At 44.2% G+C, this 22,025-nt stretch overlaps 1 protein-coding gene and 1 long non-coding RNA gene across 10 annotated transcripts in view; one reads left to right on the forward strand and one right to left on the reverse strand.

Moving 5' to 3' along the window:
• Nucleotides 1-4,784, reverse strand: part of LOC142250121 (uncharacterized) — a 53,240-nt gene extending 48,456 nt beyond the window's left edge. Inside the window, exon 1 of the long non-coding RNA XR_012725115.1 lies at nt 4,454-4,784. This is a non-coding gene — a long non-coding RNA (uncharacterized LOC142250121). The remainder of the gene's footprint in view (nt 1-4,453) is intronic.
• NTNG1 (netrin G1) overlaps nt 3,041-22,025 on the forward strand; it is a 512,764-nt gene continuing 493,779 nt past the window's right edge. For 4 of the 9 annotated variants that reach the window (XM_075322210.1, XM_075322201.1, XM_075322202.1 and 1 more), the window contains exon 1: nt 3,041-3,823. The gene's annotated coding sequence lies outside the window, so the exon portion shown is untranslated. The remainder of the gene's footprint in view (nt 3,824-22,025) is intronic. The other 5 variants (XM_075322204.1, XM_075322205.1, XM_075322206.1 and 2 more) reach the window with 2 other exon arrangements.

Raw genomic sequence — 22,025 nt, forward strand, 5'->3', positions numbered from 1 at the left:
GGTGAATATACAATGGATGGAGGTGAATATACAGTGGATGGAGGTGAATATACAGTGCGTGGAGGTGAATATACAATGGATGGAGGTGAATATACAGTGGATGGAGGTGAATATACAGTGCGTGGAGGTGAATATACAATGGATGTAGGTGAATATACAGTGGATGGAGGTGAATATACAGTGCGTGGAGGTGAATATACAGTGGATGGAGGTGAATATACAGTGCGTGGAGGTGAATATACAATGGATGAAGGTGAATATACAGTGGATGGAGATGAATATACAGTGCGTGGAGGTGAATATACAGTGGATGGAGGTGAATATACAGTGGCTGGAGGTGAATATTCAGTAGATGAAGGTGAATATACAGTGGGTATGGTGAATATACAGTGGGTGAAGGTGAATATTTAGTAGATGAAGTTGAATATACTGTACAGTGGATAGAGGTGAATATACAGTGGATGGGTGGATGGAGTGAATATACAGTACATGGAGATGAATATACAGTGGGTGGAGGTGAATATACAGTAGGTGAAGGAGGTGAAGGTGAATATACAGTGGATGGGTGAATATACAGTGAGTGGAGGTAAATATTTAGTGGATGGGGTGAATATACGGTAGATGAAGGTGAATATACAGTGGATGAAGGCAAACATACAATAGATGTAGGTGAATATACTGTGGGTGGAGGTGAAGATACAGTGGGTGGAGGTAAATATACAGTGGATGGGGTGAATATACCGTTGGTGGAGGTGAATATGCGGTGGATAAAGGTGAATATACTGTGGGATGAAGGTGAAAAAAGCAGTGGGTGGAGGTGACTATACATTGAATGAAGGTAAATATAAAATAGATGTAGTTGAATATACAGTGCATGGAGGTGAATATTCAGTGTATGAAGGTGAATATACAGTAGGTGGAGGTGAATATACAATGGATGGAGGTGAATATGTATGAAGGTGAATATACAGTACATGGAGGTGAATATACAGTAGGTGGAGGTGAATATACAGTGGATGGAGGTGAATATACAGTGGATGGAGGTGAATATACAGTAGATGAAGGTGAATATACAGTAGGTGGAGGTGAATATACAATGGATGGAGGTGAATATTCAGTGTATGAAGGTGAATATACAGTACATGGAGGTGAATATACAGTAGGTGGAGGTGAATATACAGTGGATGGAGGTGAATATACAGTAGGTGGAGGTGAATTTTCAATGGAAGGGGTGAATATTCAATAGATGGAGGTGAATATACAGTGGATGGAGGTGAATACACAGTAGATGAGGATAAATATACAGTGGATGGGTTGAATATTCAGTATATGGAGGTTAATATACAGTGGATGGAGGTGAATATACAGTAGATGGAGGTTAATATACAGTGGATGGAGGTGAATATACAGTAGATGGAGGTTAATATACAGTGGATGGAGGTGAATATACAGTAGATGGAGGTTAATATACAGTGGATGGAGGTGAATACACAGTAGATGGGGATAAATATACAGTGGATGGGTTGAATATTCAGTGGAGGGGGTGAATATTCAGTATATGGAGGTTAATATACAGTAGATGGAGGTGAATATACAGGGGATGCAGGTGAATATACAGTAGATGGAGGTTAATATACAGTGGATGGAGGTGAATACACAGTAGATGGGGATAAATATACAGTGGATGGGTTGAATATTCAGTGGAGGGGGTGAATATTCAGTATATGGAGGTTAATATACAGTGGATGAAGGTGAATATACAGGGGATGCAGGTGAATATACAGTAGATGGAGGTTAATATACAGGAGATGGAGGTGAATATACAGTGGATGGAGGTGAATACACAGTAGATGGGGATAAATATACAGTGGATGGGTTGAATATTCAGTGGATGGAGGTGAATATACAGGGGATGGAGGTGAATATACAGTGGATGGAGGTGAATATACAGTAGATGGAGGTGAATACTCATTATTTTACAGCTGCCTACCTATTACCATACCTCGTATTATTCTGGATTACCCTCTAAGAGTAGCAGAGCTGAATTTGACATCAGACTCACAGTTTGTATTTACTATTCCCTGTCCTACTGATCCAGGAGATAAAATAGACTTGATGTCGATGACATGATAACAAAGTCAACTCTGCTACATCTTATAATTACAGCCCCACCGCATCTGTCTTTTTTTTTTTGTCTAACAACCAATAGCAGAAACCTGGTAAAGAATGAATCAGTGTTATATTGCACCTCACTCGCCAGGTGACTTCCAAATCACTGCACCCCGTGCTTTATTTTAACCCCACATCCTCCTCTGTCTATCATCTAAAGTGTAGAAAAATGTATTGATTTATGACATGGATGGAAAAAAAAATCAGGCTTGACAAGCAATGGTACAGGATGGATTTGTATGCTGAAACCAAATGCCTCTACTAACACACAATACATGAGGGTGAATGATATGAGATATATATATATATATATATATATATATATATATATATATATACATACACTGTATATAGTGGTATCTGTGCCCATAGGTCTGCATACATCTTACTTGACTTTATCATCTCTATTTGATTTCATGTACTTTTTTATGATGATTGTGTAATATCTATTTGTACTTTCAATGCTTTAGCATTCTTATAGAATGTTACATTTATCATTTAGAACATTGGAATGTTTAGCCCAATACTTCATCGCAGGCAGTAAGTGGTAAATATATTTATTCAGTACCTAAATTGGTGACGGTACAGATCACAGGTAGGAATTGCAGGTGCAGAACATCCACAGAGGGGTTAACGTGATTTTGGTTGGGGTGAACCTCACCTGTGCTTCTGAGCTTTACAACATGATTTTGTTCTAATCTCTCAACGATACCATTAAAAACAGAATGGCCTCTGTAGCATCTGGGATTCTGCCCACTGGAGAACCACAGAGCTTGCAATCAATAATGCAGAGCTTGTCAAGGATAATCAGCTGAGGTCTTTAGGACCGCTCAGGAATCCTGGTGTTGAGCTAGTATAAGGTTTGCAATCTCTTGTTTGCTGGCATTTGGAAATCTTCTCTCCAAACAGCAAGACACCTCTCTCCTCCTCCTCCCCTGTGCCAGCAGCACCCCCAACTCTGTCCTGCTCCCCGCCTGCTGCTGTGTAGCTCCAGCCTCCCCCACCCCACCTTCAGGAGAGGTCCCTGGCTCATCTGATTGAAGCATGTGTCCCCTTTCCTACACCTCAGAGCTATGTGTTTTGCAGTAACTTGGAGGGACAGACTGGTCACTACAAGGACAGCAAGGTCCCCACCCATCTTGCCAATGCTAATTGGGAGTGATTGATGCTGCCTCTCCACAAATCTCTCTCCTAAATACAATGAGAGCAGTGGCTGCTGTGCATTTCAGCTCTGTGGACCTTCTCCACCTCCACACACTGCACATCTGGAGGCCAACAGTGGAGACACCTCAAGGAACATCTGGGAGGCTCAACCTGGAAAGCAACTCTTGATTTTACCTCTGGTCTTTTTCTTTTCTTCCTTCCCCCCTTTTCTTTGCAGGATCTAAGAGGATAACATGCACTTTATTTCCCCAAAAGTCCTTCCTGACAGCAAAGAAACAGGGGGTCCCATCTCCTGCTGAAGACACCTGGTCTGGTCATGGATGATATCTCGTAAACTCTTTGGATACACCTTCCAGATCGGAAAGGGGCTCATTGTCCTTAAAGAGAATCTGGATAAAATACTCCTGTTCACTAATGAGCACCAATAAAAGGATTATAACTCCTCACACAGGGACTTCTCTCTAATTAGGACACAGAGAGCCTTCCTTCAGTAAGTACATACTTTCCTCAATGTCGTTTTCCTCATTTGCATTTCTTTTATTGCAGAAATGTTCTGCAAGCAGAGATTCAGGTGAACTCCCTCCGGGCTTGAGGTAGAGGGGATTTATTCTTAATTGTTCCTTATTTTTGTCAAGATGAGCTTTGTGGATGTCACTCTTTGAACAGGCTCCTGTGTCTTTTTGCTCTGTGTCTTGCTGTTCTGTGCCAGCTCCATCCTTTGAAAGCTACTTCTTTCTGATGTTGGCTGTCAGCATGTGTGGAGGTGACCCACTATTCCTTCCTGAAAATTAGGAACTTGGACCAAATCTACACACATTGGGTAATAAATAGGCTCTAATTCAATTGTCGCTTGTGTGTCTGAGCTGGGGGGGAAATTAGATTGTCAGCTCCATGGGCGAACACGAAGCTACAAAGTGGTGAGTCCACAAATCACACATGAGCCATTACTGCTAAACCAGCTGAGATCTCAGAGCAATACATGGAAGGCTACAAAATATCAGAAGTGAGGATGGAAACACTAATAGATATACATGCTGACAGCTAGAACAAGCAGGCTGCATGGTTTACTGCACTTCTGTTATCAGTACTTACTGCTTCAATCAATGACTCCTTTACTGACCTCCTTAAGAGTCAATTGATGAGTCCTCCTGGGTTAAAATAGAAAAACACACCATAGGAGCAGGAATCCATGACAAGGATGTGCTTTTCATCCCCAATTTCGGTGCTGTCCTGTGCTTTTCCCCATCTCACAGTGCTGATGCTCCAGTTTTGCGAGTGGCTGTGAGATGTGACTGTCTGGAAGGAGCACTCCGTCCATTAACATCTCAGCATCCAGAGAACATTAGCAGCCAAATTGGTCCCTAAAGGAAAGCGGCGGAGACATGGAGCTCCCCCTGGTGGAGCAAGGTGGCATGGCAGCTACAGGAACAACTGGTTGCTCAAGCTTAATATCATAAAATCATAGAATCATAGAATGGTAGAGTTGGAAGGGACCTCAAGGTCCATCAGGTCCAACCCCCTGCGAGTGCAGGTTTTCGTAAATCATCCCAGCTATATGTTTATCCAGCTTGAAGATTTGCGCTCACTTAGCCATTACGAGAGGTGATGCTGATGGCAAACAAGGGGTTTTGTTAAGTATAGTAGGGGGGTGGACAGACCATTTGTGCCTCCTAGAACCCCCATTAGCTTAGGTGGTCCACTGTCAACTTAAAAATACTCTACTATGAACCAGCAGACATAAGCTAACAAACTTCATAGCTCACAATTAGATGGATCGTTAGAGCTAATTAGACCAAATTAAGTGCTTTAGATAAGAGGGGGCCACATCCAATTCTTACAGGGGCACTATATGATGTCCACCCTGCTATAGTAGATACTTTGTGTTACTTTACAAAGAAGGTAAATCTCAAGAACACCCATGTAGAAAGGATGCAATGTCCGGACCCTCCGATTTCTAGAAGGAAACTTAGTATGAAATTAACAAAGGTTGAATCTACAGGATTATTATGTTTTGTCTCTTACGGAAAACTTATCAACTGAAAATATGAAGATCCAGGAAAACCTTAGGTTTAGGAAAGATCTTTTGTACCCCCTTCTTTACGCACACTTACCCCCAAAGGGTATAAGAAAAATTGTGTCTGAGAGAAGTAGAACTTTACGGTGAATTCCGTCTTATAACACAAGTTTAGTAAAGTATTTAGCTCCATTTCGTTGTTTGTGTGATGGTGTCTGAGGATGTGGTAGACGGGTGTAGAACATCGAGGAATCTATTTCCTTAATCAAAGACTAAATCGGAGAATACGATCAAAATATTTTCCCTTTCAGATGGTGATATTGAAATAACTGATGTAACCAACTATTGTTATACCGAAGCTATACCGCAGTCATCCATCATTACCATAATGAATGATGATTATGGAAATGCGGTTAATACACCACCAGTCATATTTCATACAAAACCTACGGTAAATAGTCAGCTTCTCTTTGCATTCACATCTCGCATTATGACTGAACACATGGAAATTAATGTGAAGCTGTAAACTTCTGGGTGACACATCCTGTGAATATTTAGTAGTAGTGATCTCATTCCTGCAACACGAAAACATCCCAATTATCAGACTGTGCAACAGGATCGGGAGCAGATAAACCCACTCAAGTGTGAGCCTATTTTTACAGATACCACAATAGCTGTTTAACTGCGCAACTCCAGCCCTGGTCCAGAATCTGCGCCCATCACCCCTCACATTCACACCAATGGCCGGCGTGGCATGGGGACTGTGGCCAGCCACCGGCAGGGTTTGTAAACCAGGGAGACCTCATTTACAAAATAATGCACTAACTTCATAGAAAGCTATCAGAAATGTGTGTATTCATGTATTCTGCATTTGTCACACAGCAGGACTCAACTTGTCATTTTGGGATCATAATGGGTCTCCGGGTTCTTTCCATGGGATTGAAGGTAAATTGAGCGGGTTATATCAACCAAGTGAGTTATTAGAAAAATAGGTAATGTCATATATTTACCTCTGGTGCCTTCACCATAACACAAGGAAGTGGTAAGATTGTGAAATGGGCACATTGCAAGAAATATAGCTAAAGTCAAAGTTACATGTAGTATATATTCAAGAGTATTGGTGCATAGATGTGTAGAAAGAAAAATAGATAGATAGATGGATGGATAGATAGATAGATAATAGAGGGATAGATAGACAGATGGATAGATAGATAGATAATAGAGGGATTTATAGATAGATAGATCGATAGATAATAGAGGGATAGATAGAGGGATAGATAGACAGATAATAGAGGGATAGATAGATAGATCGATAATAGAGGGATAGATAGATAATAGAGGGATAGATAGAGGGATAGATAGATAGATAGATAATAGATAATAGAGGGATAGATAGATAATAGAGATACATATAGATAGATAAATGCATAGACAGTTATCAATAGACATAGATCTAAATAGAAAGATAGACATAGATACATATAGGTAGACACATACGCAGACAGATATAGATATGGAGATAGATAGAAGGATAGACAGAAAGATAGGAGATAGATAGAAGGATAGATAGATATACATATATACATATAGATAGACATACAGATAGATATAGATATATTGATAAAGGGATAGACAGAAAGATAGGAGATAGAAGGATGGATAGATAGATAATAGATAGATAGATACATATAGATAGACATACAGATAGATATAGATAGAAGGATAGCCACACAGATAGGAGATAGGCAGAATAATAGATAATAGAAAGATAGACAGAAATATTGGAGATATATAAATAGATAGGTAGATAGGATTGACAGAAAGATAAATAGACAGATAGATAGATGGATAGATAGAGAGACAGAAGGATGTATAGATAGATAATAGATAGATAGAGAGATAGAAGGATAGCCAGAAAGATAGACAGAATGGATAGATTGGATAGATAGAATGGATAGATAGAATAGATAGATAGATAGATAGAAGGATGGATAGCTTAGCCATTGACCTATTTCCATTCATATTAATATCTAACAACTTTGGAAGTGATTTGTAGGTGGTAGCGAGAAAAATCTTATGTGGTTGTCATTGTGACCAGGCTATAGTGAACCATTGTTAAAAAGCAGTGACCCATCTATATATATATATATATATATATATATATATATATATATATATATATATATATATATATATATTGAAGGTACCCTGCAGTAATGCATTTTTCCCCATGTGGTTCCGGTCCACAGGCTGTTCTAGCAGCACAATACCAGGTGATAGGTGGAGGCGGATGGTGCTGGGACCGGTTGTAGGTTCTGTTGGGGGATTTTTCCGGCTGCTATTACTGTCTTCCTTATTAATCATCAGTTAGGAAAGCGGGGGATGTAAAACTCTCACTGAATGCAGGAATCAATTCTTAAAGATGAGATCTATAACCGATCTCACAATATTTGTGCTTAAGCCTGCTTGAAGTGAACATGAATAGCAGCGAAATATCTAACATCACCTATTGTAGAACCTGAGAAATGTCAAGGGTCTCCTTATTTCCTTGGCAGAGAGAAAATGAGGTCAAGAATCTCTTAATTCTATCTTCTTTTATTATGACTCATTTCAGCTTTCTCATTCTCGAGAATAGTAAAATGGCCAAGAAATCCCCCACACACTTCACATCTCTTCTTTCCCCTGGATTTTGGTAGAATATGAATAGTCTCTAATTGCCGAATACAAACACCCTGAATTACTTCTACAATGTATATTGCCGGCAGCCAGCTGTTCGGGTTATGATAGTGCCACCGTTTCATGGGAGATTTTATCATCATCGACCTTAAATCCCCCAAATTGTTTTATCAGGGGGCGGCCGGGGACTAATAATTCTTCTTTATGGGATGGATATTGTAAACTATCAGATTTGGTTCTTTCTTTAATTGCTTTGTCGAAAACCAAGTGTCATATCCTAATTTTAATTACTTGAGATATGGATTTATATGTATAACCATTACTGCTAATAACCCATTGTCATATACTGCAGCCTATTGTTGTATACCGGCCGTTTATAAGGTCTAAAGCCTTCCAGGGCCACCATATATAAGAAGCTGCCAACATTGTATATATACAGATCATATATGTCGTGTATGTACTGCTAAAATTCATGCATCATAGTAGTAATATATCTGTGGATTACTTGTAGGTGTCAATACTATCCTGAAGCAGAAGACCATTGGCAAAGTGAAGGGTTAATGAAATGCTATAAGGAATTATACCATAAAAATTGGGTAATAAAGCTGCTTAATCAAATAAGCAAGCGCTTTAATTTCTTTTCTGGAATGTTAGCGAGCAATTTGTGAATACTTTGCTCCTTGGGACTGCTTTGTTTGTGAGTTCAATAGATATTCTGCAGTCCTATGTAAGACTAATGAATCGCAGCAAATTGTGTGCATCTCTTGTGTATAGTTTCCCAGCCGTCCATACAATGACTTGGAGAAATGGAATTATGTTCTCATCATGATCTGGCCACCGAATCCCGGGTTTATTAAAGAAAACTGAATGCAGTGTGTAAAGATCGGAGAATAAGTTATTGATAAATATCGACAGAACAGGTGGTAGATGCCGGCAATGGATTCTGGCTGCGGTATCGGAGGTAGCCGGATTGGCCCGAAGCCCAAAATAAAGCTGACATCTCACTCACCCGCCCTATATGAGTATAATTCATTCTCGGAGGATCGGAATCAGCAGTTATTAGTGTGTAATCTGGTTATGGTTTAGATATGGAGTGTGTTTTTATATATATATATATATATATATATATATATATATACACAGACACCCACACATCTTCTCTGCCTTCCATTGTCTTCCAAATTACCCACCATAAATAAAGACTTTGGAGCTAAACTTCATCTATGGGACCTTTTTACTTGGGGTGAGTGGGTAAAAAAACAGCTAATGCCATAAGTAAACTAAATAATACTGTATTTTCTTCATTGTGAAGATATTTTTTTCTTCAGGTGACGGGATGTCAGTTTCCGTAAGCAAAGAACTTCGCTTTTTTTTTCTAGGGTAGGTAGAGGGAGCCCCTAGTGGAGAATCTGATTATTCTTTAGACTCCATGGTTCTTCTATAAGGCCCGGAATCTGTTATATACTCACATCATGAATACAGATGTATTAGAGCTGAATTGATCATAGGGATCTTGTTTTGTTTATAGAGAGATAATAGATAAATGTCATAGTTAAGAAATATAGGTTGGGAAATCATAAGATTGAGAATTTGGTAATTTTGCCTTGCGTTGTTTCTGGTATGTGGGTCTCCTGGTGTGTCACTGAAATAAAGGATCTTAAGAAAATGCTTTATACAAAGTTCTCTGTAGGCCTTTGTGCTAAAATTATCTTTAAAGGTGACATAACTGAATAAATGTCCAATAATTGGCACAAAGAGATCACATAATTCCACCAATACCAAAATGTTCCACTGTGCAGGAATACAAGACACAAGAGATTTACACCTGCAGAAAACAGCAGCGTTGTCTGTGAACATGTATCCTGCAGTCAGGGCACACGCCGCCCGAAAACCTCTGCATGATTGTATACTGATGTAGCATGGCTGAGTTTGTTCTTCGACTATCATAGGGTGAGACATTCGGCTACATATTATAGGACGGCAGGTGAATACTCCTACATGAGTGCACTCTTAACGACAAATCCCAATTGTTTCAATTAATATAAAGTTCTTATTTTACCTAAGCTTTTATAGCAGGGAGACAGCACATATATGACCGATCCATGCATGGATAATATGTAAAATACCATGAGTTTATAATCATTATATACACCTAATACAATATATACCGGAGCAGTTTTTGGCAAAGACTCTGCAGGTTCTTATTTTGACGCCGCAGCCTTTTTGGCATAGACCCTACAAGATCTTATTTCAACTCTCCAGCCTTTTTGGCATAGACCCAATAGGTTCTTATTCCAACCCCATAGACATTTTGGTGTACATCATACAGATTTTTATTTAGACTCCACAGGCATTATGGCTTAGACCCTATAGATTCTTATTCCAGCCCCACAGCCTTTTTGGCTTAGACCCTACATGTTCTTATTTTGACCCTGTAGCCTTTTTGGTGTAGACTCTACATGTTCTGATTCTGGCCCCTCAGCCTTTTTGGCGTTGACCATACAGGTTCTTATTCCCACCTAGTAGTCTCTTTGGCGTAAACCCTACCTGTTCTTATTCCAACCCTGCAGCTTTTTGATATAGATCCTGCAGGTTCTTATTCTCATCCCACAGCCTTTTTGGCTTAGACCCTATTTTTTCTTATTCCGACCCGGCAGCCTTTTCAACGTAACCTTGCAGGTTCTTATTCTGACCCTGCAGCCTTTTTGGCATAGACCCTACATTTTCTTATTCCGACCCGGCAGCCTTTTCAACGTAACCTTACAGGTTCTTATTCTGACCCTGCAGCCTTTTTGGCATAGACCCTACATGTTCTTAATATTCCAATCCAGCTGCCTTTTTGGTGTAGACCCTACAGGTTCTCATACCGAGCCTGCAGCCTTTTTGGTGTAGACCCAACAGGTTCTCATACCGAGCCTGCAGCCTTTTTGGTGTAGACCCTACAGGTTCTTCTTCTGACCCTGCAGCCTTTATGGCTGCTCTCCCTGTATGACATAATTACCCTCTTTATCCTCTTTCTTCATAGAGATATCTGAAATGTATATTCTATTCCTCTATGTGCAGCGGAAGAGGCCAGCTCCTGCATGTGCTGTGTTTGCACAGTATCACTGTCCATTGTAGACAATCACGGCTGGTAATTTCCCATGTAGACATTCCTGCACAGTGTGTAATATATTGGGGTCAGACCAGCTTCAGAAATAAAATACATTCAGCGCAGATATGAATTCTGTGCCGTTTCTTCCTATACATGACATTTTATTCAGATCCTTGCAATAGTCGATAAGCTTTCAGTGCTGTGCGAGTATATGGAAATCAGATGCATGGGAAATAAGGAGAGCTCATCTCAGGCGCTCGTTATTATTAACTCTTTAGGGTTTAGACCATTCCCGCAGTCATAAATCTGTCATTCAAGCTTTCCCGTGCTCATCGGGCTGCATAAACCCCTCCCTGTAATATACTTCTAGCTCTCCACTTACATGCCTGACATTATTACAGATAATGGATTCTGCTGCTCTATGACTTTCACTGCAATGTCTGTCTAGCATCCATTGTCATAGACTACAGGACAAGATATTACACATGTGCCTTGTACCAGTCATAGAGCCAGAAAATCCATTATCATTAATAATGCCAAGCATTCCCCTCATCCGCATTATTTACACCACTTGAGATTGGGTCACATTCTCCGAGCACGTTAACGAGACCATGTCAGGCCATGTGTGCTGGATGCCACCATTTTTGTCCACTTCGATGACATAATTGATTCTAACATCAAAGTGCACTTCTAGGAGGCCGGCATAGATTGACGTTATAGATTCAGCATTTACCGTTTTATCCATATCCCGGCACTCTTGTTTTATTGATCGAATGCTGGCACTATAGGGGTACACAGAGCAAGAGAGGGGGATCCAACACTGCACTTGGGTGCCAACCATTATTGGCATGCCACTAGACATCATTAATGGCTATCATACCAAATGTAACACAGTTGGGAGAGGTTTTATCAAAATTTTCTTATTTCATTGTTTGGGACAGTTCTTATAAATAAAAGTTTACAGTAGGACTTGCTACATAAGGAGAGACAGAAAGGCAGCACTATCTGTGCCTACATACATTTTAAAGAGAACCTGTTACCGTGTCAAGTGTCCAGGTCAGTCTTTTCCAACTGCTCCTCTGATTAATCCCTTGGGTTTTTTTTTTTTAAACCACCATATGGTTTCAGAAATATGGGCTTTTTTATTTAGTGATAATTTTATGGAATTCTAGACCACTTTGCATTTGTGAGCAAAGCCTCCTTGGTAATAATCTCTAAAACAAAAAAAATGCTCATGGGAGCAGCAGCAATAAAATAAGAGTAAAAACGAGACATTTTTGACCTAGTGGCAGGCCCTCACAAGAAAAAACTGCTTCTCATAGTGAAGGAGCCACAGCATTACACTGACCAAAAAACGGAGACTGTGGTCACAAGGGCTGTTAGGCTGCAGACAAAAAATACAACATGATTTAAAAAAAACAATTTTTCAAGCCCTAGTGTATGGAAATGTTGGGTCCTGTAGATGCTCTCTGATATTACCACCAATCAAGTTACTAGATGAGGACCCTGAACAGTAAAGGAAATTTCAAATCATAAAACGATGATTGTTCTTCAATATCTATCTCTATGGTTCAGTCAGTTGTAGCATTTATAATGGACTTGTCATTTTTCCTGATATGTAAATACTTATATCCCAATGGATACCCTAAAGAACTTCCGAAAAACAGGGATCCCTAACCTCGTTCTTGCGGGCCCATGATGTGTTGTTCGTGGCTGTTTGACAATTGGTATAAGCACCATGTTTAGCAAACAGCTATGAAGAACAGATGGTGATTTATGTGATTAGACCCACACAGAAGAGCAGATATGCATGTGCATATACTGTCCTTGGAAGTTTTGACATAATTTAAAAGGAATCAATCAGCAGGTGTTTGCTACCAGTCATGTTAGGGCAGCATGATATCAGCAAAGAGATCCGGAATTCAACAATGTATCACTTAGATTACTGAGTGAAGCAGTTGTGACACAATTAGAGTTTTTAGGTTTAGCAATGCAGCAGAGCTCAGAAAGTTATCCCGCCCACTCCAGGCTCTCTATGCACAAAGTCTATAGACAGAGAGATGCTATCAGATTGGAATGAGGCGTGGTCGGACTAGTGTAGTTCAAGCAATGAAAATCCTAGGTTATAAAACCTTCACTAGAAGTAAACAGCACACAGGGTAATAAATGTCACATCAATGATCTCTTTATTACTGCTCTATATCCTGCTGTTTTCAGATTACATAGCAAAAACCTGCTGACAGACCCCCTTTAAGTATGGTAAGCTGGCAATAGGATGATACTACCTGTCAGAGGAGGTGCTTGAAGCTGGATGTGACAGTGTGGTGGGAGTGCCAGAATTCTGAATGGGGTATTGTGGGAATTCCTGGTTCTTGGTGTACTGCCTCAGTGTAATTTCTGTAGAAAAGCTTTGGTTGTCATCATTTCAGTATTAGGGGCTTTGGGTGTAACTACTGTGAGGAGGGCAGGAGCTGGATGTGGCTCTCAAGGTGAGAAAGGTTGAGGACCACTGTCCTAAAAGATCTTTTCTTAGAACTGTCCATTGTGCAATTCCTTGGATGTGTCCTACATAGTCTGGTACCGACCAATCAGTGATAACAGTGGTAGGATGTTCAGGGACACACTCCTTTGACAAATGGTATGATAATGCAATGAATAACAGAGGAATGGCACAACAAAGAGTTTTTAAAAAAATATAAGGAATTGTGATTTCATAGGAAATACAAGAAGTTACTAAATCAATGTCAGTTTAAAAAAAGGAGCCTAAGGGCGGCTTTGCACGTTGCGACATTGCACGTGCGATGTCGATGGGGTCAAATCGAAAGTGACGCACATCCGGCGTCGCAGTCGATATCGCAACGTGTAAATCCTTTTTGATACGATGAACAAGCGCAAAAGCGTCGTTATCGTATCATCGCTGCAGCCGCCGACATTTCCATAATGCCGGTGCAGCGACAGGTGCGATGTTGTTCCTCGCTCCTGCGGCAGCACACATCGCTGTGTGTAAAGCCGCAGGAGCGAGGAACATCACCTTACCTGCCTCCCGGCTGCAATGAGAAGGACGGAGGTGGGCAGGATGTTTACATCCTGCTCATCTCCGCCCCTCCACTTCAATTGGCCGCCTGCCGTGTGATGTCGCTGTGACGCCGCACGACCCGCCCCCTTAGGAAGGAGGCGGGTCGCCGGCCAGAGGGACGTCGCACGGCAGGTATGTGCATGTCAAACTGCCGTAGCGATAATAATCGCTACGGCAGCTTTCACTAGATATTGCACGTGCGACGGGGGCGGGACTATCGTTGCAGCATCGGTAACACATTGTTACCGATGTCGCAGCATGCAAAGCCCGCCTTAGCGGCACTTCATTTAGTTTGTCCCTTCATGTTAGTGCCTAGTGTAGATCCAAGTGGTTGTTTCACGACGGATCATAATTGTCTGGCATACCCTATAGATAATTAATGTAAGTCTTGAGAAAACCCTTTTATTTTTAGCAACACTTTAATTTTCGTGTTGAGGTTGTTCTTTCTAATTATCACTAGAAACACTTTAATGAAGGTCAGCGGCTCCTTCTCTCTGTTTCCTTCTGCCTTCTAATAATTATACTACTAATATCAGTAACTTGCTGTATGTGGGCACGGTGGAGTGTTGACACTGGCTATGACAGCTCCAGATATAACAGATAGATGTACTTTGCTTGTAAAATGACTAAAAACAGTTATTCTGAGCAAATTTTCTAGTGATTTTGCTGGGGACAATCAGTGCAAATTGCCAATTTCCTTTGGACTGACGCCTGATTGAATTAATTTCTCCGTCTCGCAGAAAATGAGCCTTTTAGCTAATTTAAGTTTCATTATTCTGCGCGGAGAATCTGTTTAGACTCTGAAGTGGGTGATGTGAATGAGACCAATTTTCGTTTATTAATTGCAAGGCGGCTCAGATCTAATTTAGCATTTAATACTTTCACTGCACATCCTGAACGGCTCACAATGGTGGCCATATTTAATTAGCAGACAAAAAATCTTTGCATCAGGTGTTTCCCCAGTCAGTAAGAATTTGGGATCAGACAGTCACAATAATGAGAATACTTTAAAATCTTCCCCCAAAACAAATGGGGATGTGTATGATGTGCAGGTCTCAAATGGAATTTGTGCACATTTTTTTCTCCTTGTTTGCTTTTCCGATTTTTTAACTCAATTATTCTACCATTGCATTATGGATACAGAATACAGTTTGTTGTCCTGCCTTATGACATCTGTCAATACCAATGTCAATGTTACTTTAGTAAATACATTCACAGATACCTCATCTAGCTCCTTCACACATAATTCTAAATATCCATATAAGTCCCAAGTATAGTGTCAGCACATGTAACACATATACAGAACCTGACACAAGCTTCCCATATAGAGCAGCATGTACATAGGCCAGCATATTCAACCCAACTGAGTGTAGCCACATATACCCCCCATCAGTCCAAAGTATACTCAGTGCAGTCACTGCCCATGTAAAGCAGGCGGAACAATACCGGGAACCCCAGTAATCAGTTGTAACCAGAGGGGAAACCCCCAGTGTCACCACAAGGAAAATGAAACATTACACAGTGCTATGTGGAATTAGAAGGTGGCATGATACATGCATCACTCTGTCACTGCTGAGTCATTCCAGGTATCCATTCCACGGTTTGGTCTCAGGGGAGGGGCCTGTTCGGTATTGCCTCATTCTGGGGGCCACACCACCCTATTTTGGTGCTGCTGCCTCCGGGATACTGCCAGTGATATTTACGGCTTTGCTATGAGCTCTTCTCTTGTGAGAAGTACTCAGTTTTGTGTCTGTATTTGGGCCCTTTCTTGACCCATATTCCTTTGTAAAGCACTAAGATCTTTTAAGATCAGTAGCTGCTAGGTATTCTTCCTTATCTTAGTCCCAGCATTTGACCTGGGTCATGATTTGATGTTTTTTTTGTCTGCTGCCTGTCCATCTGCCTATGTAACCTTCTGCTGGTGTAGACACCGGGTTGTGTTTCCTGCGAACACACACCTTGATCCCTGAGTGCAACACTTTTGCCTATGATTTGGTACTACTTCCCTTTTCAGTTTCCCACCAGTTATTATGAATGGAGACTATTCCTGGGGAGCATTTGTAGCAGGCACTGTGTGGGAGCATGGGCTCCTGCTGTTTTGAAGCCCTTTTAGCTTGGTAATAAACAGAGGACCTTTGTGGCTACTATGGGTGTATAGAGCACTGTCAATGGCACTATGTGGAAGCATGAATGCAGATCCGGTTTGAGAGGCCTTGTGGTTTGTACTCAAACATGATAGTGGCTGCATAACCTCATTTTGAAGAGGAACTGTCTGGTTTACAATATTCAGTCAGTGACTGATCTGAAGCTCTTTCTTTTCATAGTGAAATAATGCCCCCACTCCCCAATAAAAACTGTTGCGTATAGTAAAAGTCATCTATATTTAGTCGTAATCTGCCCCATAAGTATGTTCTTACAATTTACATAAATACAGGATCCTTAAAATTTTACTGCAAAATTATATAAAAACATTCAATAATGTCCAAGGAATGGTAACTCTAATAGGAAATACATCAAATTAGGGGCAGAGTTCTTGTCCCAGGACAACGACTGCAATCTATTGTCTATACCGTATGTAAATATTCATGTTCATGAAAATTATTTAGTGGAAATAAGATTACTACTTTTAATACAAAGGCATTAGCTATTGTGAATACAAAAAATACCCAGGACAAACCAACATGGAGGTCCCATTGCATGTTGCCTCACTGCCCTATTAAGTCAAAGCTAAGCCCAATGTGGCTGGAGCCACTCTCAGGGCACAGAGCAGTGCAATTGGGTGACCTGGCCTTCATGTTTCATTGTTTGACCGTAGTGCAGTAGAATCCATTGGGCATAGGAGCCACTGAACTGACAGGTGAGCGTTCACCATCACCTCCTTGTGCATGGGCAGGAACCACTTGTCACAGTGTCACAGGAGTTGCTTGCAACAGTAACCACTAAGCATGGACCTCCTTGTGCTTGCTACTCCCGACATCATGCTGTACATTCCTGTGCAGTGCTTAGATGTTGGCACTAAATTCAGTAGGAAGTGGTTTTCATAGAGTCTTTTGAGCAATGCTTGTTTCCATTACCCCTAGCTTGATGTTGCTCACATCGTGATCCTTGTACAGTGCTTTGATATGGGTGGTGAATGTAGCAGGACTGGCTGGCTACAGCTTGGTGAAGCAGGAAGAATTGTGCCGGACAGCCAGGTTAATGTAAGGGACCTGCTCTCAGGCACACTGCTGAGCAAAGAACATGATTGAGTGAGTTTAAATGAGATGACTTTGTTGCGGGTGAGGCGGTGACCGTCCACATGTCACGCTCCCCGGGTCCTTGGCTCCCCTCCCCGGGTCCTCCGCTCCGCTCCCCGGGTCCTCAGCCCCGCTCCCCGGCTCACCTGCCACGCTCCCCGGGTCCTTGGCTCCGGTGCCCGTCCTTCCCAGGCCCCCTGGTCTCCGATCGCGGCGCCCGACGGCCTCCCAGGCCCTGGCCGGCTCCCCTGCGTCCTCTTCTCAGCCTCCTTCCCTGGCTTCTGGCACCCGGGCTGCGCGCATGCGCATTAGGGCGCGCGCGCGGTCACTGACCCTTTCTTAAAGGGCCAGCGTCCATTAACAGGAAATGAGGCTAAACAGGTACAGGGTATAAAGGGGTGTATTGTCCAAGAGGGCGGGGCCTGATCTTCGTGTTTTCCAAGCTAGGAGTCAGGTCTCCTTGTGTCGTCTTGCCATACTCACGTATCTCTCTTCTAGAGCTGATCCTGCCTCGCCATCCGGTCCTGCGGAATCCCGAACCCCGCACGCTGTCCGTCTGCCATCTGACAGTCCGTACCATCTCGGATCCCTGCGGTGACCCGTCATCTCGCTCCAAAGGTTCCGGACCCCGCCTGACATCACCTCGGCTTCCGAACCTGAGCTACGTCACCCGGACTACCATCTGTGACTCCGCGGTCCCAGGGACTCCTTCGTTACACTCACTGGCACGGACTGTTCTACTGCCCATAGTGCTTCAGCTACCGGACTCCTTACCACCATCTTAGAGTTCGGCCCAGTGGATCCACCTCCTGGGTCTGCCCGACCGCCTGGCCCTGACAGTAAGATCAGGCCATGGATCCCGCTGCAGCACTAGCAGCCTTGCAAGAGGAACTCCAACGCCAGCGTGAAGTCCAGACCCGCATGCTGAACTTTATGACTTCCGTGGACACCCGCCTGACCACGCTACAAGCGGCAGTCACGTCTTCGACATCCCAAGCCGCCACTAGTCAAGCCACGTCCCCCGCTCCCGTGGCTGCTTCTTCGGAGGCTTCCAGACTGCGTTTGGCCTCACCACCCCGGTACGCCGGAGATCCCAAGTCCTGCAGGGGGTTTTTAAACCAATGCTCCCTCCATTTCACGCAGCTGCCACATCTGTTTGCCTCCGACCAAGCCAAGGTCGCCTTCATCATGTCTCACCTGGAGGGCGAGGCACTGGCGTGGATGAACCCGTTGTGGGAGAAGGAGGACCCTATGACCAAGGATCTTCAAGAGTTCCTGCAGGCCTTTCGCAGCACCTTTGACGAGCCGGGACGCGCCTCTGCGTCTGCTTCATCCCTCCTCCGCTTACGTCAAGGAACACTGACGGTGGGCCAATACGCCATCCGTTTCCGCACTTTGGCTTCAGAACTCGGGTGGAATAATGAGGCCCTAACAGCCGCCTTCTGGGAAGGACTCTCGAGTCGCATCAAAGATGAGTTGGCGGGTCGTGACGTGCCCTCCACCCTAGATGCCCTGATTGCCCTAGCAACTCGAGTGGACATACGTTTTCAGGAGCGCTCCAAAGAGCTGTCTCGTGAGAGACGTCCGGTACGGCATTCCTCTCCTCCACAGAAGCCCTCCGTATCTCAGTCATCAACAGCTGGGATTCCCGTCCACGAGCCCATGCAGATCGACCGAGTACGACAGTCTGAACAACGTCGAGCAGAGCGGCTCGCCAAGGGTCTCTGCTTTTACTGCGGAGAGGACACACACCTCCTACGCTCCTGTCCGGAAAGGCCGGGAAACTCCAAAGCCTAGGGTTGGTAGGAGAGGCCACCCTAGGTGCTGGGACTCTCTCAGACCCGGTTATGTGGACTGTGCAAGTGTCAACGGGAGAGACGCGCTTCACGGCTGAGGCATACCTCGACTCTGGAGCAGCAGGCAATTTCATCCAGCAGGCCACGGTGGACAAGTACCAGCTGCCTGTTACTCCACTCGAGAAGCCCCTAGTGATTGCCTCTGTGGATGGGAGACCCCTCTCTGATACCATCTCCTGGGTCACCAGTCCGGTCGAACTGCGTATCGGTGCCCTGCACACCGAGAACATCGCCCTCTACGTCCTTCCACACATGTCCCATCAAATCCTGCTGGGACTTCCCTGGTTGCGGACACACGAACCATCAGTCAGCTGGGGTACTGGCGAAATCACCCGATGGGGTCCTGCTTGTCATGAGAAGTGTCTGAAGTCCATACAACCCATCCGACGACCTCCGGTTCCAGAGAACCTGCCGGAACTGCCTTCGGCCTATTGGTCCTTCGCAGACGTTTTTGACAAGAAGGAGTCTGAGGTACTTCCGCCACACCGTCCCTACGATTGTGCCATCGACCTGCTCCCAGGAACAACACCGCCTCGAGGACGGATATATCCGTTGTCTCCAGCCGAAACCAGGGCCATGTCCACCTACATCACAGAAAGCCTGGCAAAGGGATTCATCCGGAGATCCTCCTCTCCTGCGGGAGCAGGCTTCTTCTTCGTTAAGAAGAAAGAGGGTGACCTACGCCCATGCATCGACTACCGGGGTCTGAATCAGATCACCGTAAAAAACAAGTACCCTCTGCCGCTCATCCCCGAATTGTTCGACCGGCTCAGAGGAGCCCGTGTGTTCACCAAGCTGGATCTTCGGGGTGCCTACAACCTAGTTCGTATCCGCTCTGGGGACGAATGGAAGACCGCGTTTAATACTCGCGATGGGCATTATGAATACTGCGTGATGCCCTTCGGCCTGTGTAACGCACCAGCAGTCTTCCAAGAATTGGTGAACGACATATTCCGGGACCTCCTCTACATCTGTGTAGTAGTTTATCTGGATGACATCCTTATCTTCTCTCCGGACCTCCAGACCCACAGAGAGAACGTACAGCTGGTTTTACAAAGACTGAGAGAGAATCGTCTCTACGCCAAATATGAGAAGTGTGTCTTTGAGCAGTCTTCTCTCCCTTTCCTGGGATACATCATCTCGGGCACTGGACTGCAGATGGATCCAAAGAAGGTCTCCTCCATACTCAACTGGCCTCCCCCTTCTGGACTGAAGGCAATCCAACGGTTCCTGGGATTCGCCAACTACTACCGCCAGTTTATCCCTCACTTCTCTGCCCTGACTGCTCCTCTCTCCGCTTTGACCAAAAAGGAGGCTAATCCAAAGGACTGGTCACCTGCGGCCGACGCCGCGTTTTGCTCACTGAAGCGAGCATTTGCCTCCGCTCCTGTACTCCACCGTCCGGAGTTAAACCGCCAGTTCACCTTGGAGGTGGATGCCTCCTCCTCGGGAGCCGGAGCAGTGCTCATGCAGAAGTCCTCCTCCGGCAAGATGGTGACGTGCGGTTTCTTCTCCAAGAGCTTCTCAGCGCCTGAACGTAATTACACCATCGGTGACCGAGAACTATTGGCGGTCAAACTGGCTCTGGAGGAGTGGCGCTACCTCCTGGAAGGAGCAGTGTACCCCGTGATTATCTACACGGACCACAAGAACCTGGAATACCTGCGGTCCGCTCAGCGACTGAACCCACGGCAAGCCAGGTGGTCCCTATTCTTTGCCAGGTTTGACTTCCAGCTCCATTTCCGACCCGCGGACAAGAACGTACGCGCTGATGCTTTGTCTAGGTCTTTCATGCCCATGGAGCAGGAGGAAGAGACTACCCAACCCATCATCTCTCCTAGCAAGATCATTCCGGTGGCCCCTGTCACCCTGGCCCAGATACCGCCCGGAAAGACCTATGTCTCCGAGACTGACAGGCAAAAAGTGTTACACTGGGGTCATGCCTCAAAAACAGCCGGTCATGCAGGCCAGAAGAGAACATGGGGTGCGATTGTACGCCATTACTGGTGGCCATCCCTTCGCACGGACGTCGCTGCTTTTGTCTCTGCCTGCTCCTCTTGTGCCAGAAACAAGACGCCCAAACACCTGCCCTATGGCCGTCTTCTGCCTCTGCCTATACCCTCAGTTCCGTGGCAACACATAGCGATGGATTTTATTACGGACTTGCCATTATCCTCTGGACACACAGTCATATGGGTCGTGGTGGACCGGTTCTCCAAAATGGCTCACTTCATCCCCATGGCTGGACTGCCCTCTGCTCAGGAACTCGCGGAAGCCTATATCCATCACATCTTCCGCTTGCATGGCTTTCCATCCCACATCGTGTCCGACAGAGGAACTCAGTTCACCTCCCGCTTCTGGAGGGCGCTCTGCAAACATCTGGGAGTAACTCTGGACTTTTCTTCCGCATACCATCCTCAGTCTAATGGCCAAGTGGAGAGGGTCAATCAAATCTTGACATCCTTCTTACGCCACTATGTCAACACCCATCACGACGACTGGTCCACGCTTCTGCCTTGGGCTGAATTCTCACATAACCACCACATCAGTGAGTCGTCTTCCAAATCTCCCTTCCATGTCGTTTACGGACTTCAGCCCTCCGTTCCATTGCCTATATCCCCTTCTTCGGATGTCCCTGCGGCTGATACTGTAGCCCGTGACTTCGCTACCATTTGGGACTCTGTCAAGGCGTCCCTTGGACGCGCTTCCCAGCGGATGAAGAAACACGCTGACAAGAGGC

This window comes from Anomaloglossus baeobatrachus, chromosome 8 (assembly GCF_048569485.1).
Source record: "Anomaloglossus baeobatrachus isolate aAnoBae1 chromosome 8, aAnoBae1.hap1, whole genome shotgun sequence".
NCBI lineage: Eukaryota > Metazoa > Chordata > Amphibia > Anura > Aromobatidae > Anomaloglossus > Anomaloglossus baeobatrachus.